General features: G+C 38.0%; 1 long non-coding RNA gene across 3 annotated transcripts; it reads left to right on the top strand.

The window, feature by feature from the left end:
• Positions 1–723: 723 nt before the first annotated feature.
• On the top strand, positions 724–5,055 carry LOC146693548 (uncharacterized). 3 transcript variants are annotated; one of them, XR_014923972.1, is made up of 8 exons: positions 724–1,057; positions 1,221–1,350; positions 2,843–2,974; positions 3,092–3,191; positions 3,310–3,369; positions 3,459–3,549; positions 3,716–3,873; positions 4,534–5,055. It is a non-coding gene; the product is annotated as an uncharacterized LOC146693548 (long non-coding RNA). The 3 variants fall into 3 exon arrangements; XR_014923971.1 differs by having other exon boundaries at positions 724–1,350; XR_014923973.1 differs by having other exon boundaries at positions 724–1,345.
• Positions 5,056–13,815: the final 8,760 nt, after the last annotated feature.

Consider the following 13,815-nt stretch of genomic DNA (forward strand, 5'->3'; position numbering starts at 1 on the left):
CGTCTCCTCCTCTGACGGGTGGTACAGGTCCACTGAGGAATACTGCTGCATTCAGAGAGTTTACAGTATTTAGTAATCCAGTAAAGTCCCGTTTCAGAACCTCCGACTGTTGTTTGGACACATCGTTTGACCCTGTATGCAGAACAATGTTTGTCACAGTTGGATATTCATCTGCAATTTGAAGAATTCTCTCCTTCAGGTTGTTGACCACACTGTAAAAAAAGTCAGTAAAATATACAGCAAAACACCGTCAAATTCCAACGGTAATGGAGCGTAAAACCAAAAACTTCCTTTTACTGTATTAAATAGATTGAATAACCGTTAATTGTGAGACTGGATAAAACTTTGTTTTTTACTGTAATAAAATGTTGAAATTATAAATATTTTCTGTGAAAACAAATAAATATGCATACATTTTACAATTACATATTGTAATGTTGAAAATGTCTGAAAAACTTAGATTTTACGGTATTATTTGAGTAAAACTACATCTTTTGGGGTTGTGCACATTGGAATTCACAGTATAAAGCTGTAGATTTTTAAGCAAACAAAAACATTCATTTTTACAGAAACAAGATGTTAAAAAATAGGGTCCACCGTAATAATACAACCAGTACATACCATTAAAAAAAAAGCAAATATCAGCAGTGAAAGACAATAAAACTGATAGTATTTTTTTATTTTAAAATTCAGATACTGATATACAGATTAAAAATTAGGCCTGCAGTATATCATTGTTAACCTTCTGATAAAAAAATCAACAGCAAAAGAAGATGTTAAAAATAAAGTTTATGGTTGTGAATAAAATTGATTTCAATAATCTTTTTTAATTATTATTTTAAAACAACTTTATGTTGTTGTGTTTCACGCCATATTATCAGACCACCTTAAGTGGGTCGGCCTTAAATTTTGAATTTGTGTGATCGCTGTTGATTGGTAGCTAAACTGCTGGTAAACTGTGTACAGACGTTTTACGTTCGAATTGCAGAGAAAAAAAATCTGGTAGCAACATTGTGCAGTATGAGCGAACCATTTCACCAAAAAAAGGGGAAGCAAGGTAAGACGTGGCTGCAGCGGTCTGCAGACGTGACTTCTGATCAAATTCGAACCTCCTAAAGAAACAAAGAGCGACGTTACATTGCGGGATGACGTCACCTGAAAATGACCAATAGCGCGGCGCGCTGCTGAGCTGTGTGCCAACCGCTCTTTTTTTCATGCAGGAGACTCAAGTTGGCTTCGCTAACGGACACAGTTTTGAACTCGTATATTAGCGCCATTTATTGCCGCTTGGACCACAGCATCTTCGGAATTTGTAGACATCCTGGCAGCTTACAATTAGTTCGAGGTGAGGTGAGTACATGCAACTTCAAGTTATCTCTGTTATAAAAATCCACCAGCCCAGCGTTTATAGATAATTTTAGCAGTTCGTTTTTTATGAGTGAGGTTGTGAATTTAGTTAGCATTTGTGAGTTGAGTTAGCATTACTGTTGCGAGGGAAGCATTGCTCTGGATTAGTTTCTGTATATGGCGTGCTTAATTCGCTAGGGAGGAATTACCAAAGTACATGGAGTTATGTTAACGTGTAATTTCTGTGGTAAGGTAGTTCAGTCATCAAGGGGCTACGTGCTTCATTGTAAACTGCATCGGAATGAGCCACGTTGTTTCTTTCGGTGTATTGAAGCAGGCTGCAAGCAGACATACACCAGGTATGGCGCGTTTAAGGCTCATTTTTACCGAAGACACTGCCCCCACCCATGTCACTGGTGTGGCCGTGGTTTCTTCGTTTACATGTGCAATGGCGATGTGTGAACGTCAGTGTCAGAACTCTAAAGAGTTAATAGCTCATCTGAAGAGCCATATTGTGGAAGGACACGTGGTCACTTGTCCAGTAAGAGGATGCACAAATACCTTTAGAGTTAAATCATCTTTTACTGCTCACATGTCACGTAAACACAGAGTTTTCAGACAGCAGCATTGGTGATTTATATAGAGAGTCTGCATGTCAATCATCATCTGTTCCAACCACATCAGATGACTTTGTACCCTTGATTTCCGAGCCTGCTGCACAGTCTATTACACATGAAGATAACATGGAAATGCCCCCTGAATTCTGTGATCTTTTTCTGAGAAACGTTTCACTATTCTACTTAAAATTGCAGGGTCAGTTTCTACTGCCTGCTTCAACCATACAGAACATTGTAGAGGAAATGCAGAACATGCATGAGTTGGGACAGACATACAGTTTGGGTAAACTTGCATCACTGTTAAAAGATGACACCTCATTATCAGAGGAGGACATCAACAAAGTCTGTGAGTCTGTCAAAAGCTATGATCTTTTTTCTGCATGTCATACCGGGCCATTGAGGACAGTGCACTCCAGAGCTCAGATCTTTAAAAAAGCCTTCAACTATGCGGAACCAAAGAAAATATTTTTAGGGAGAGATGAAAACAGAAAAGATAGGTTTGCCTATTATGTGCCTTTAAGAGAGACTTTGAGATGTCTGCTAGAGTCTGATCTGTGGCAGAAATCAGAAGAGCCCTCTACTGAGCCTCCTGCTGATGTTCTGTGTGACATAAGTGATAGTAAGCTGTTTTAAATAAAATGATTTTTTTGGTCAAAACCCATTGACTTAATTGATTTCTATCCATTAACATCTTACATGAAGTATGGGTACCAAATGGTTCCACTGAAACACAGTGTGCTGTCACAATAATGGTGCTGTTAGTTTGGTACTTACGAAACACTGTATAAAAGTGTAGTATCAAGCAAGATCAGCTTCATATTTTAAGACCAAAGGTACCACTTGGTGTAAATTGACCTTTATTCACATTCTTTTATCAGACATCTTGGAAATGGGGGGCAGCATAAGGAGTTCCATTACTAAGGTGCTGCCGGACCTGTCTGCCTCAATCCTTGAAATTGTACTGGAGGCACTACAATCATTAGGAGTGGAGACATCTGAGAAACAAACCAGTAAGTATTATGATTTCATTGCACAATAGCCATGAAGGACTTTCTGTTTTTTCTATTATGCTTTGGCCAAGGTCCAAAAAGTACAATTAATCTATTGTTTGTGATATTGTTTTACAGCACCAAATATGGAAATTTCAAGCCAGGCCAGCATATCGTCTCCATCTGTTTTAAGGTTTAAGGGTGGTGGCACAGCTAAGACCCAAGAGTCTCTTTCAAGGTTAGTAAAGTAAACAGATTCAAGAAGATATTTTACACATTTCTTTGTCGTCTGTCTCTAAATCTTATTTTGTCTTTATTATGATTAAAAAGGTTTGTTTTGTTCCTGCCCTTTTCAGACACTGAATTTGAGCAGAAACCATAAGGATACTCAAAGGACCTGTGACTCTCAGGAAATGGTGAGATTTCAGGTCATAATCTTTTTTTTTCCATTAAATTAATTTTCCTTTTTCCCTTTACAATATTGCTGTTTTGTTTTTGTAAACAGCATCAAATGAGAGAGACAGATGAAACAGTTTCAAGACAATGGCAGGAAAAAAATGCTGAAGATTGAAACAAACCTTGGCTGGAAATATTTGGTATGTGTTTTACCGTAAATCAAATTGTTGAAAAACATTCAGCTACACTGTAACACAGGGAAACTTGATTTGCACTTATTTTGTTACTTTAATTTCTTGTCTCATTATTTTTGTCAGTTATTATTGTTTATGGTGTATGCCCTTCTTGTTTTCCTTCTGAATGCAGAAGGTATCTAGCCAGTCCACAATGAAAGCTTCGTTGCACCCCATGAGTCTTCTGGCAGAAATGATGGCGGCTGTATTCTTTGGTTTCCCTAAACATCACACCCTGCCTGTTTATACGAGGCTCTTCAATTAAGTCTGCACCCAAAGATTCAATAAGAGGTAAGCAGTGGTATTATTCAAGTTTTGCTAAAGAAAGATGGACAGGAGACACTAATCTTAATCAGCCGAGCTCAGGTTCATGTCCAGGTGAGCAGTTTCATACGCTATAAAATGTAGATTGAATGATAGGTCTCATCACCATGCATTCAGCCATTAACTTCAAGTTCTATGATAAATCAATACGAAACTTAAATACGTTTTCCAACAAATTATGATTGTGATTAGGGCTGCGTTGTCTGTGTATCACTTTTACATAAGTAGATTTAAAGTATAATTATTGCCAAAACGCAACCTGGGCTGTTTTTTTTTTTGTTTTTTTTACTGTATCGATTTTGATGTGCTCAAATTTATGCCCCGGCCCCCTAGTATTCCCATTCACTGGCTATTGACCACAAAACAAAATCACGGTCAATCTCAAAAACGGCTTGTTTGTCGTAATTATGCTTTTAGATATATGTTTGTCTCGTTTACAGTAAAAAAAAAAAAAAACTGAAAAAAACAGCCCAGGTTGCATTTTGACAATAGCTATCCTTTAAGAACTGTATATTTTACACTTAAGAAATCATTTATCATTAGATCTGGTTTTGGCAGCACGTTTTGTTCATTTCTGTGCATTTTGCTCAAGCACTGATCAAACTTTGTCCATTTTTTTTGCTGCAGAGGGGATCCTGCCAGTCCAAAGTGAACTCCTGATGGACATTGAAGTACTCCTGCAGAGCTTGTATCTTCAACACCATGCGCATTAGAAACTCCACCGAGTCCTTTCCTTCACCAAGGCAGGACCCAGTGACTCATTACTGTTGATAGGTCAGGGGCAGGTAATATTTTGTTTCATGTTTATTCATTCCTCCATGGATTACCAGCCATATATATGGACACATGCTGTATTCTCAAGATCTATGCTGTTTTGTAGGAATAGAGAAAATAATATGTTTAGTCTGTTTTCAAATGGTATGTCAAATTTTCTCATTGTTTATCAGTAATATTCTCTACCTTGGTTGTATATGAGCATCTTTAGATTTTTCTATATTTAGCGGTTGCAAATGTAAAATGTACGGTAAACCATTTATGTTCCTCATATTGTACTGTATTTTTAGCGGTAAAATACCGGCAGCTGTGGTTGCCAGGAATTTACCGTAAAATGTATCTGGTCAAAATAAAATGCTGTAATTTGTTATACAATTTCACTGTGTTTTTTACTGTCAAAGGTTTTAATAAGGTTTAACATATTTCTGTTGTTTTTACAGTTATTTACAATAATAGGGTCTATCCTATTACTGTTAAATTAACAACAAATTACTGTAAATATTATTATATTACTTTTTTTTTTACTGCAAATATCCGTAAAAAGCTATGGAAAGTTGCATTTTTTACATTAAATTGCTGTATAATTGACAAATATATTTGGTTTTTTCTATCACGATTTTGGTAAAATAATACGTTGTCTACCTTAAAAATTAGGGTTACAAAACCAGTATACCGTATTGTCTTTTACAGATTCCACATTTTTTACACGGTATATTCCTGGCAACCACAGCTGCCGGTATTTTACCGTAAATTTGACAGATTTTTTTTTACAGTGCATATGCTTAGGAAAGCAGAGGACTTTAGTGTTCTTACCGCACATCCTTTGTACATCCTTTACGGCAGAGTCACCCACAATCAGAGTTTCAGGCCTAGCCTTTAGCTTTCCCTGTGGTCGTTTACTTTTCAACAGATTTTCAGACCTTACTTCGCTGCTTTTAGATGGATGGTTGTCCGATATAGATCCAGGGTCCTTTGATAGTGGAGCAAATCTGTTCTGCAGTTTCACATTCAGTTGTTTTGGAGGTTTGTTGTTAACCTTCCTATTCACGGTTGTCCAGTCCTGTTTCCTCTCGTATACAGGGGTAGAAGAGCTTCTCTGTCTCGTAGGAAGTGAAGGCCAGTTGGTTTCAGAGATTTCAGCTCGCTGTGCTCTGCCCGTGATACGTCCTCCCCCTTCCAGGAGACATGATTTATGTCTTGGTTTTGCACCAAGACAGTCCAATGGGGGATTATCACTTGAGGATTTATAACAATGTACAGAGTCTACTTTCTTGGTCATGTTATCTGTGCTCCTTAGCTGTGTACTAGCTTGCTCATCGCCATTGTTTTGAATCAAAGGCAAGGTTGTTTCATTTCCACACAGTCCATTTACCTCCACGTTTACTTCTAAGCAATGAATTTTTGTCTCCAGTACTGCAATCTTCTGCAGGAGGCTGTGGTAGTCATCTGTGGAGAGGGAAGGCATCTTGTTGCTAGTTAGCCTAGCGGTTAGCACCTTTCCAGGCTATTGAGGCTGTTCGGTGCCCAGACGCTGTAATCAGGCTTCAGCTGTGTCTAGGCCACAGACACACGGAATGCTGAGGATAAGGTAACTATAAAAATGTTGCTGTTTCTGTTAAGAACACTTTAGTCCTAATGATCTATAAGTGTCCAGAAGCTATCGCAGGTAAGCTCATACGGAAAAAAGGGAAAAAATCAGCATAAAAATCAATAAAAATCAATAAAAGAAGCAAAGCATTTAAAGAGCAAAGAGATGAAGCGTCCACACTCACAAAAGGGGAGGAGCAAAAAGTGTGTACCTTCACGTTCAGTCTCCAAAGTCTATGAAAAAATATGAAAATCTGCTTCTTCTTTTTTTTAAATATTTCCGTACAATAACTTTACCATATCCAATATAGCCATGACAAGTTGGATCTTAATTTATTAGAAATTGTTTACATTGTAGGTTTTTAAAGTAGGTAGGGTGGTTTGAACATTTTGTCCAGCATTTTAGATCCCTCATAACTTCTTAAGTAGAGGAAATAGCCACATTTAGTTTGATTCATTTAATTTTCACTCTCCCACGCTGTCAAGCTGATTGTGACATCACAGGTCTAGTTCAATCAGCTTTCTGCTGGCCTTCTTCTGGCCAATCAACCTTCACTCCGTGCTCTCATGCAACCCACCACTTCCCCAACATATCCTATCATAACCTATCATCACTCCATTCAAGCCTCCATCTTCATCTCTAATCACCAAATACCTCAAATTGAATTCTTTACATCAATAAGAAAAATTTCAGTTCTTTCTAATGATTCTAATGATCTCTCCTTTATTATTATTATTTGTTATTTACTTTGACAGTCTCGTGTCCCGTGCTCAGTGTTTTCAGTTTTGCTTCCTCCACGTCTCGTTATGTGCAATTACTCCCAGCTGTGCTCTCCTCCTGTGTCTCATTACCTTGTTACTCCCTTCTGTATTCAAGCCTTATGTTTTCCTCTGTCCAATGTCATGTTGTACCCTCTCAGTGCTGTGTATATCTTCTGTGCTCCTGGTTTCCATTTTTGTTTCACATCAACTCCTAGTTTCTAGCTTCGTTGTTTCTAGTTTTCTGGTTTCCTAGCTTCTAGTTATTATGTTTTGTTTCCTGTATCTAGTATTCGAGTTTTAACAGCACAATTAAAGCTGCCCTTTTTTTGTTCAATCTTTCGTCTCAAGTCCTGCATCTGGGTCCTTATCCTACCTGCCACGTAGTCGTACATGACAATATGGTGATAGATGTACTTGAGGAAGATAAATCGCAAGTCACAGAAGAAGTATATCATGAAAGTGTCAACATAGCAAAGATTGCATTTCTTTTTCCTCTAACCCGAAGACCCGAGACCTTACACCTACAAAAATAAAGGACAGACACATAGTGTTTGGCAGGGACCACAGACTGCACACCTCTCTCATCTGTCTTTCAGCATCTGTCACCTGCACTGCCTCATTTTGTTTTCTTTCCTTCTATACTGAGCTTTTCAAATCTCCAAAATACATCTGTGACTCTGAAAGACACGCTTTTCCATGAATAGTTCACTAAGGACACTTTATGAGACTAAAATCTCACTCTATCTCTCTCATATATATATATATATATATATATATATATATAATGTCACATTACAGGTTGAATTGCAAGAAATTTACACAGATAGCTGTCACTTGTACTATAAATACAGTGCCTCTTTTAATTTCTCAAAGCAAGAAGAAGGCAAAGACCATATTTATCTTCACTAAATTTATTATATTGTTGGCATAATTCAACATCTACTTGTTCTCGACCAAAACAGATCAACCATTGTCATCCTTGTCTTCGAAATCTCAAAAGGAAATGTTTCACAGTAAATAGCATTGGCAAGAAAGAAAAGGCAGCTGTTTGCCATAAGAGCTGAATCTAACATATATAAATAACTTATGTCAGAATTTGACCTTTTTCACAAAATACTTCATGACAGGCTTGAAAAGCAACAGCTCAGGCTGGCTGTTATGACATTTCTGTACCCTGATGACCTAGGTTAATTCTCAGTCTGTCTGCCTGCCAGTTCAGCTTGTAGTAAGTTATTAGAGAAAACACACAAACAAACAAAAGAAATACAAAAAAAAAGCATGTGCGCACATACGATAAATTACAGTGCTGTCGGGGTTTAGAAACACTAAGCTGAAAAATCTCTAGATATTTGAACAGAAATGATTAGATTCATGTATGCTCAGCCATCAGGGAGGAAGCATAGTGAATGTCAGAATAAATAGCAGGGAGCACAAGGATTATCATTAATACTACCTGTACTACCACTTGTGCCCTACCATCTATTTAGATCTTTATATCTGTTATTCTGAGTGATTCCCACTTATCTTTTCCATCTATTCACAGTATAAGGTTCTTAATAATAATAATGGATTGGATTTATATAGCGCTTTTCAAGGCACCCAAAGCGCTTTACAATGCCACTATTCATTCACTCTCACATTCATACACTGGTGGAGGCAAGCTACAGTTGTAGCCACAGCTGCCCTGGGGCAGACTGACAGAAGCGAGGCTGCCATATCGCGCCATCGGCCCCTCTGGCCAAGACCAGTAGGCAAGTAGGGTAAAGTGTCTTGCCCAGGGACACAACGACCAGGACAGAGAGCCCTGGGATCGAACCGGCGACCTTCCGGTTACATGTGCGATTCCCAACCCCCTGAGCCACGATCGCCCATAAATCTTAAATCTATGTTACTGTCTTTGTGCTTCTCTTATATTAGCTGTAGGGCCTATTTTGGCTCATTACTTGCCTCCTGGTCTCACTCTGGCCTCTCGTGCTATGGCATGCTTCCCCTTGTTCTTTATAATGGCTAGAGGCCAGGAAACAGGTTCAATAGTAATAATCTTGTCTACCAGTTTACTAACTTCAGAAACTGAACCACAGTGTGTTTGTGGCTGTGTAGATGTGCTGGCAGTGGGTTGTGTTTTGTTTCTCTCACATGAACTCCCACCTGTAGTTGGTCTGTTAACCTCTTTGTGGGTGGGATCCACTCATGGAGCCTATCCCGACACTCCCAGCATGACACATAACATCCAAACAAACAAACCATAGTGGCTCGCAACCTACGAAGAATGAAAATTGCATTTGTACTTACTGCAACATAGAACACAAAGGCGAAAATAGAAAATCTTCCGCACAAAAACATATTAGCAAGAAGAAACAATCTTCTTTATTCACATCAGAGGCTGAATATAAATACATGCTGAGTGGAAAGAGAGATGATTTGAATTTGCTCCAAAATGTTACTTACAGTAAGAGAGATATAAGATGGGGTATGCCATACAAATTCAGTCAAATCTGAAATAGTTTCTCAACTGAACCCCTGAGAATGAGCAGATTTTATATGTAATGAAGGCAAAAATCTGCCTTCATACAGTAGGAAACGTGTTTGAGTTAAAGGCTCTTGAACTGTATAGGGTTGGTTTGAATTGTGATGCTTTTTAAGCTGTCCATTTTTTCATAATTTTTGAAACTCCATAAATCCTAAGTATAGGAGATAACCACATGAAATTTTCAGGAGCCGGGAGTTATTTCAAAAAGAGAAAATAAAATTCAAGTTTATGAATTTTCAGTTAGGATTCATCTCTCATATCTCCCCATGGCTTCTTTTCTGTCTTTGACAGAGTGTCTAATATGCAAAATATTGGTTTGCCTTTCAGTGTAGGCCTCACTTTATTTGTCACTGTCCATTATATTTTCAGGAGGGAAAAAACAACATTATTCAGAGAGTTAAGGTTTATTACATTGTTGTGTGTTTTTATAGCTTAACAAGAATGGGTTACTGTCCAGGACTTTGTTAACTAATCAAAGTATGTAATTACCATTTCATACATCATGATTGTGTTAAATTTGAATCCAAAAACAGACCGTTTTGTGTGTTTGTGTTTGTGGCTGGTTTTGTGGGCTTTAAGAAGAGTATGCAGAATGTTTGAGCTTCATGAATTAAACATGTATCAGATTACGGTAAATGGGCAGCTATGCTTGGCTTGAGGTATAGTTATAATAGTCTAGTGTCTCCCATCATTTTCTCCTCCTTCACCTTCATTTTGCTGTTCCTTTTCAGGGTCACCACAACGGATCATCGCCCTGTCCCTAGCATCCTCCTCTGTTATACCAACCCTGCTTCACTAAACATAATCTTTAATCTTTTCATAGGTCTCTTTTCCTCCTACTTTCGAGCTCCATATTCAACACCCTTTATAAAATATGACTACTATATCTGCTCTGGACATGTCTGAACCATCTCAGTCTCGCCTCTCTAATTTCATTGCTAAAATGCTAAACCTGAGCTGTCCCTCTGATGCTCTCATTTAGGATTCTGCTCACTCCCAATGGCAATCTTAGCATATCGTACATTACTGGTCTTTTTGGTAGTGCCACCATCTTCAATCCATACATAACAGCAGGTCTCACTTCCCCTGTAAACCTTTCTTTTCACTCTTGCTTCTATTTTTCTGTTATAAATTACACTGTCACTCATGTCCATCCAACTCTGCCACCCTGTCTGGACTCTCTCCTGAACTTCTAAACCGTCCATTGCTTTGGAGGTTTTAGATCAGGTATTTAAACTCGATTTAAAATCTACCTCCACTACTTCTACTCCTTGCACCTTCACCTTTCTAACTGTCTCCTTCTCATTCTCACACACACGTATTATGTTTCGCTTTTACTGACTTTCATTCATCTTCTTTCCAGTATATACCTCCACCTGCTCCCTACTCTCACAGATCACAATGTCATGTGCATACATCAGAGTCCACAGAGACTCCTGCCTGACCTCATCTGTCAGCCTACCCATCACCACTACAAATAAGAAGGAGCTCACCGCAGGTTGCTGATGTAATCCCTACTTTGAACTCTGTTACTCCTACTTGCACACTCACCACTATCTCGATTTCTTCATACATGCCCCAACTTCATAATGCAATACCCCAGTTCCACTCTTGACATCCTATTGTATGCTTTCTATTAATCTACAAGGCACAGTGAAACTCCTCCTGACCATCTGCATAGTTCTTCAAAAACACTCTTAAAGCAAACACTGCACGTGTTGATGTGATTAAAAATGATGGGTTTTTGGACAACAAAACTTTGATCAGCTCTAGCCACACTGGAGATGCACATCTTATACACAAACACATAGTTCTCACTCATAAAACCATCAGAATTTCACCTTTCCTACAAACTTCTATATCAGTGGATTCGTTTTGTAGGGAGATGTTGAACAGACATGTTAATAAACCAGACTCTCCACCATCATCACTGAAACATCAAATGAGGATATATTTTTTAATAATAGTGTGTCATGCCTCCAGCAGCTCAATGTGCTGACAGCGCGGAAGGTAGCTGTACATGATCTTTTACAGCTTTAATAGCTCTCAAGGCAGCCTTCGCAATGTAAAAGTGACAAAGATATAGCATTCAGCCTCCATCAGAATAATTCTTCTGCATAGGTGACGTTGTGACTCAGCAAACCAAGGCCACACTGTCAGAGCTGCTGACACAAATGTTATTAGCATAAACTACAACATCATCGAGAAATAAATCAGTGGAAAAGAATTTCAGACAAGAAAATCTTTCTGATCCCACCAGCACAATCCAACACATAGTATAATTCAGAAACATCAGCAACTTCTACCACAGTGAATCACAGGCGCTTTTACCAAGTGTTAAAAACAAAGACCTCATGCCTCTGCAGCCTTAAAATATTGAGCAATAAAGCATTTTCATGTGGCCAAAAATCGGAGGTTTTGACATAAGTGATACTGCAGCCATATTTATATTTGCAGTGGATAATGATTTTGCACTAGGAAAAATATTAACACAAAAGTGTCATTGAGTATCACACTGAGTTGGTAGCAAATGGTGTGCAGCTGTTTTTTTAATATGCAAATCTCAGCAATGGGGCCTATATCTCAAAAGTTAAACAACATTTCTTTGATTTTTTTCTTTTTTTATGAGAGATTTCTGATTTCGATAGTTAAACTTGTTCAGATTCAGATTCACGTCATTCAGACCCAAACAGCTCTTAACAAAAAAAGCATATTTATCTCAGAAGAGTTGTTTGGTTTAGCTAAACTCCCCCAGCAGAAGAGATTTTTGGAAAGGTTGCGGCAAAAAAATATTAATCTCTTTAGACTCAGTCAGGACCTTTGAAGTCTGATACTTTCAAAAATTCCCTCCATTTAGCTACAACATCACCAGATGACTATAAAAATAACAATTCAGTATTAACAATCTTTTGTGCAGTTGTACATTTTAATAATAATAATGTATAGCTGCCACAAATTCTTAAGGCACACCTGGACCTGAACTATTTATTTAAAGAACTTATTCATTCTCTCTCATTCAAACAAACCATGTGCATTTTACTCTGTTTCTGTTAATAATCTGTTTGTTTTCTTGAGCTTATGGATTTCCCTCTGTTGGTCCCAGTTACATTATTTGTGTCTCCTCTATGTAGTCAGTCTTGTTTCCATGCTCTTTTTTTCTCTCTCTCAAATCCGGGTGTTTGAGTTTGTGTCTCATTATTATTTATTTCCTGTTTTATTTTGACGGTCTCTTGTTCCCTGCATTTTGTATTCAGTTCTACTTCCCTTGTCTTGTGTGATTAGTCTACACTGTGCTCACACCCTCTTTACCTGCTGTGTATCTATTGTCTGAGTGTCCCTCTAATCCAGGGCTGCCCAATCCCAGTCCTCGAGAGCTACTATCCTGCAGCTTTTAGATGCATCCCTACTCCAACACAGCTGAATCAAATGGTTTGATTACCTCTTCAGCATGCCATCGTGTTTGGCAAAGGCCTGATAACAAGCCATTCATTTGATTCAGCTGTGTTGGAGTAGGGATGCATCTAAAAGCTGCAGGATAGTAGCTCTCGAGGACTGGGATTGGGCAGCCCTGCTCTAATCTTTGTCACATCCTGCCTGGTACTGTGTATTTCTTGATTAGGTCCCTCTTGTAATGCCTTTGTTTTGCTTTTTTTTAACATAATAACATAAATGATTATAACATAAATGACCTGGAGAGATGAGGAAGAGGATGCTAGAATGAGTGCACAGACAGAAGCACGGAAAAGTCATGCAGGAGGAATCATTACTAAACAAAAAGAACAACAAAAAATAAAACGTGTTCTGATATTTAGAAGGAATGGTCATTGAATAGAAGAATAGAATAATCCTTTAATTGTCCCACAATTGGTTGTAGCAGCAGCAGCAAAAAACAAAAAACACATATACAAACAGAACAAGACACAGGAATAGAATAGAAACACAAATTTTTTACATATTTACATCATGGACAATAGTTACCAAAACAGTACTGTACAGTTATTAAAATGAAAGTACAGATAAGTGTCAATCCCAGGTTGTAGTGTGCAAACAGAGCAGGATACTGAAAGATGTTTAAATAGTTAAGAATATTTAGAATAATTAGAAAAGTACAGATTGTGTATTGTACCTGTGCATTAAAAAGTAGTCATGTAACTTCCGATACGTTAGTATATATAAACTGAGAAAAGTAATGCGCAAGTTAAAACAGTAGTTGAGTTTTTAGCTTCATATTTCAGCTCTTCAGTTATTCACAGAAT

Source organism: Copadichromis virginalis, linkage group LG14 (assembly GCF_057382275.1).
Source record: "Copadichromis virginalis isolate Kocher_CV1m ecotype Utaka linkage group LG14, C_Virginalis_male_GT1.1, whole genome shotgun sequence".
Lineage (NCBI taxonomy): Eukaryota > Metazoa > Chordata > Actinopteri > Cichliformes > Cichlidae > Copadichromis > Copadichromis virginalis.